We start from the raw sequence: 6000 nt of genomic DNA, 5'->3' as shown, positions 1-6000 counted from the left end.
ACAGACAGGCAGACAGACACAGACAGACAGACACAGACAGACAGGCAGACAGACAGGCAGACAGACAGACAGGCAGATCTGTTGGTGTCAGTCACATGTTGATGGTTTAACAAACTTCAGTTCTTCTTCAGCTCGTCTTCAGCTCGTCTTCAGTTCTTCTTCAGCTCGTCTTCAGCTCGTCTTCAGTTCTTCTTCAGCTCGTCTTCAGCTCGTCCACCAGCTGAACTGTATTCGTCCCCACAGCAGCACGAGCTGCCCCGCTTTATTGTTTTAACCCCTGAGCTGAAGTCACACTTCCTCCTGTTCTCAACAAGTTCATGCCGTTTCCTCAAAATGGCGTCTGTGTTTCAGCTGAACGTCAGGATTAGGGTCAGAAAGAGAGAGGGGGCGGGGGCCGAGGGGGCGGGAGGGTTTCAGGGTTGAGGTCAAAGGTCGAAGGTGTCAGCTCGGGAAAGTGTCTTCATCTGCAGCGAGACGGGGAAACTGTAGCCAGGCGAGAAACTATGGAGCAAATGTTTTGATCAGAACCGATCAGAACCGATCAGAATTGATCAGTTCTGTGGATCAAACATTAAAGTATTTGAAGGTTTCCTCTCCAGCAGCTGATCTGATTAACGCGTCTCACTTTAGAGGAAACAGGAAGTCACTGATTGATTCATAAAGAAAACACAACGCTCCCTCTTTGACGTGTAATTGTCCATTTGGGTTGAGGTTTAAATTAGCATAATGCGTGTAGCTTATTGTGGCTGCGGCACGCGTTGGCATCGCGCGGCGTGACGCCTGATGGCCCGGTGGCGTCCGGTCCAGACACACTCAGTCTCTGTACAGTATTAAATTTTTTAATCATTAGCCATTAGTGCTAATGGCAGCAGACAGACTGTAGCTTTCTCCGGATGCTGTTGTTTGTCTGGCGTGGCCTCGTGCACTTTGAGATTACTGGATGTAAATGAGGCTGTGGGGGGGGCGGCTCATATAAGAGTATATGGTCCAGACTTCCAGACACTCCAGTCTAATTTAAACTGTAATCCCGACCCAGGAGTTGTTTACAGCGTTGAATTAGGTTAATCTATCAGGCATATTTGCATAAATGTGCATTTATGAATAATTAGTGGGCCACAGAGGCGGTAGGTGGAGCTGGTGGCGGGGCAGGGTGGCGGGGGGGGCGGGGGGGCGGACGCGTGGCCAGACTATTGTTGCCGTTGACGGCGGTAAACAATAGAGCAGCGAAAACAATGAACAACAAAAACCCCGGGGAGCTGCAGCCGTCTGCCGCCTGAATTACTGCTATCGCTTACAGGCAGCCTGACCTGCTGCACGCACCGGCAACATGTCGTTAATTTGATTACAGCTGCTGCTTTAATTGGTCATTAACACTCTGCAGGGACTCGCAGTGTAACAGTCAGCAGCTGGAAACTGATCAACAGGAGCAACACGACAGTTTTAACTCACTTACTGTAAAGTTTAAACCTTTAAATCAATGATGAGTTTAATCTTAAAGCTGTGATGAACCAGAAACAAGTCAGTGATTCTACTGATGATGGTTTGTGATCACTGAGCAGGAATATTAAAGTCTGGGTTAAAAAACTCTGGTCTGGTCCTTTAAACTGATGTGATGTCAGTATATTTATGTATTTATCATTTATTGATCATCTATCAGAGCAAAACATTCAAACTTAACGTCTAATTTCTGTGAAAATTAATATATGATGCAGAAAATGTCCAAAAAAAAGAAAAGAAAACAACCTTAAACAATATGAATATGAAATGATCTTCATAAAAGTGAGATAGATCTTCACTCACTTGCTAACTTACTAACTTACTCACTTACTAACTTACTCACTTACTAACTTACTAACTTACTTACTAACTTACTAACTAACTAACTTACTTACTAACTAACTAACTTACGCTTCCACACGTGAAATAAGTCTGATTGTGTATAAACAAAGTTCATGTTAAATGTAAATATATAACATTATGTGAAAAAGACAATAATGTTATTATTATTTTACAGTTTCAGTTCTCATGTGAAAAAACTGATTTCATTTGATTTAATGTTCAACGTTTAGTTTCCACATGTTAAAGTTCTGATCAACACCTGAAGACGTCTGGATCACAGGTGACATCCTCCTCCTCCTCCTCCTCCTCCTCCTCCTCTTCCTCCTGCTCTTCCTCCTCCTCCTCTTCCTCCTCCTCTTCCTCCTGCTCTTCCTCCTCCTCCTCTTCCTCCTCCTCTTCCTCCTGCTCTTCCTGCTCCTCCTCCTCCTCCTCCTCCTCCTCCTCCTCTTCCTCCTCCTCCTCCTCCTCCTCCTCCTCTTCCTCCTCCTCTTCCTCCTCCTCCTCTCTGTGGCTGCTGATTGAAACCAGTGTTGTGTTCAAAGCTGTCGATGGGTTCATTGATTATGTTGGCGTGGCGGGCGGCCGGTGAAAGGAGGAGGTGAAGGGAGGAGGTGAAAGGAGGAGGTGAAAGGAGGAGGCGTGTGTCTCCAGAGAGCACTTTGTTCTGACGACTCTTCAGGGAATAGAGACGGTTCAGCAGCAGCCGGTCTGTTCACTCAAACATTCATCACAGCCGACTGTTGGAGGGAAGCAGCCTGCTGGAGTCTCATGATGGACTCAGGCGCTGGACTGTGGGAAACACTGAAACACTGAAAACTGAATGATGTTCATGTTGTTTCCACACTGACTGTCTGAGCAGCTGGAGACCAAACACACATCAGATGTCTCCATACAGCTCGTCTGCTGGGATCCCAGAGATCACACTGATCTGAGAGCAGATTTACATCCTCCACGTGCGGTCGAGCTCGTTAGCTCTGGCTGATTTTTCATTTTTGGGTGAACTGTTCCTTTAAGATCCTGACGAGGTGATTATCAAACCTTTGACTCAAAGATCATTCAGATGGATCAGTCATCAGTCTGCTCAGCGCTCAGCCCTCCATCATGGCCGCCACAGAGCGGCGGGCGGGGTCAGGTCACCTGACAGAGCTCTGCTGTACATTTAGTGAACTGAACTCATGTCAGAGTCAATCATCGAGCTTTAAATCTGATCTCTGATTACTGATGATTACAGTCCTCCGACACGCAACGCTCCGTCCACGCAGCCGCCCGCACAGCCGCCGCAAATTAATTACAAAAGGCAGAAATAAAAGAATAAAGACATGAAGGATGAAGATAAAACTCTGGACGAGGATGAAGAGCTCAGAGGAAGCACAAGAATAAAAGACCTTAATCTGAAGATTATTCAAACCCACATAATCAATCAATCTCCTCCTTCATATAATGGTAATCCACATTGTTTTAAAAATGAACATAAGTTTCTGCAGGGCACACACACACACACACACACACACACACGTGCACAAATACACACACACACACACGCAGAGCTTAATCCAACCTCAGCACCTTCTTTTCAGCTTACACGAGTCAAACTGATGTTCTGATTTTGTGAAAACCTTTATAATCTGCAACGACTGAAACCACTGAAGCACGGGCAGCGTTTTATATACAGCTGCAGGAGGAGGTGTGTGTGTGTGTGTGTGTGTGTGTGTGTGTGTGTGTGTGTGTGTGTGTGTGTGCGTGCTTCATCTGTTCTGTTGGCGTTTTCCTGGAACCAACAGAAGAAATAAGCAGAGAGAAGAATTCAAGTCAAAAGTTAAAGATCAAAAAACAACAATCAGTTTGATTTTTGCAGGAGAATAAAACAGATTAAACTCCAGATTAAAAACTGTGTGTTAACTAAACTATCTGTTACGCACACACATTATTTCCGTCCACACAAGATCCAACACAACTGACCTGCAGCTTCTGGATCTGAAGTCTGTGCTCAGGTTCTGTTGTTTGGAAGAAGATCATTTGTCAACAAGATTTTCCAAACAAGATGATAAATTGTTGGCACGAGAACAAGATCCACACGTTGATCAACATATTGATTTAATATCTTGTGGGCATGAAGAACAGGATCTATATTCTGTGTGACCAAAACATTTATCCAACATCTGGTTCACTGCAGATATGATCTGTGGTTTTCACACAGAACGTTGTGTTCTGATCTGGTTGATGAGGACTGTGAGCGCATCCTTGGTCACAAAACAGAAAACCTCTCCTGGACCTGAGGAGCTTCCTGTCGAGCTCGTGTTGGTCAGCTGAGCTGACGGCTGACAGACGGCTGCTGTGTGAGAGCAACAAACACACTCAGTTAACATATATATGCTTAAAGTTTCCCTCAGAGTTACAGTCAGCTGACTGAGTGACTCTGCAGTGTGTGTGTGTGTGTGTGTGTGTGTGTGTGTCATCAGCAGGAAGCTGCTCCACACTGTATTTCCTAGATGTGACGGACTGACACTCGACTCCAGATGTTCCAACTCTCGACGAAGGTTTTCCTCAGTAATCAGCTGCAGATGTTCACACACACACACACACACACACACACACACACACACACACACACTCACACACACACACACACACACACACACAGTGATTCCCTCCTGCTTATTTAATTAGTGAGCCTGTCAGACGTTCATCAGCCTGATCTCTCTTCACAGTCGTTCTTCCTCTAAATCTGCTGTCATTTATAAAAACAGGCTGTAAAAGTAATTAAGTACATTTACTTGAGTACTGTACTTACTGCATTACTGAGGCACCAGTACTTGAGTTTTTCATCTCCACTACCTTCAGAGGGACATGTTTTACTTCACACTTCACTTCATGTTTGACACCTGAAGTTATTTTGTATATTAATATTTTCCTTTTGAAAACATGTGAACAGTTTGTAAATAATTATCTAAAATACGTCAGTGATTTCAGCTCGACTGATCCTGATGTCATCACTTCTTTATGTTGTGTGTTTGTTTTGTGAACTACTGAGCGTGTTTCTACAGTTGTATTGTTTCATATTTCTACGGATTCATTTTGTTTCACGATGCAGAAATGAATTTTTTAAGCGTTGATTTAAAGCAACAGTCTTCAGATGTCAGTGCGTTTCTCTGGCGCCACCTGTGGTGCTGATCAGTACTCACAGCTGTGGTTTTGGCCCGTGTGCTGACAGCTGACTGCAGTCTGAGTCACAACACTGGGTGTTTTTAACGACACCTGGAAACATTTCAATGTTTTGAGTGGCGTCAAAACCGACAGGAAGTCGGATCATCTCCATGTGTGACGACCAGAACACATATTATAATCCAGACACGATGTTTTCTAACCATCACCAGGTGGTTCTGTCATCATCTAGTCATTAGTTGATTAAACACAGATTATTACTGTGAAGTTTAAATATTTAATATATTTAAACTTCACAGTAAAACTGATTCTGTAGTTTGAATGAGATGACAAATAAAACATGTTGTCTACAGATCACAGGACTGACGGGTCAACACCGCACCGTCAGTGACACGCTGAGACGACTTCAGATGGGGAGTTCTAGCAACCAGACCAAGGTCCAGAACCAGGTCCAAACTGTGATGTGTTCTGACCTTCACCAGGTGTTTTTGTGCCTAAACACAGAGACGTGACAACATTTTCTAAATGTAGAGATTCAGAGTGTGAAACACATTTTGGTACCAAATGTCTGTTTGTTGCAGAACCTCAGAATAATCAGAGAAATAAAGACATCGGATCACATGATGAGTACTGATCACATGTATCTGATAATACTGCAGTACTTTTACTTTGAATGCAGGACTTCTTTCATCTGTTAATAAATATTTTTATAATGTTACTTTTATTTGAGTTTGATGTAATTTATTTATTGTTTTTTAAAATATATATAATGAAGTAAATAGTAAATATAGAATATATAATAAAGAATATATAGTATATATATATATATATATATATATATATATACATATATATATATATAGTATATTTGCATATAGTATATAGTATATGGTTTATATTTATAATATGAAGTACACGTTGTGTTGACAGTCGGTCAGTTGGGTGAAAATCAGCTGTTAGAGAAAACGAAGCTCCTCATGATGAAAGTCAGTTTGTGAA

The sequence above is a fragment of the Pagrus pagrus genome (assembly GCF_965226575.1).
Source record: "Pagrus pagrus genome assembly, chromosome: 15".
NCBI lineage: Eukaryota > Metazoa > Chordata > Actinopteri > Spariformes > Sparidae > Pagrus > Pagrus pagrus.
Note: the sequence above shows the minus strand (reverse complement) of the source record.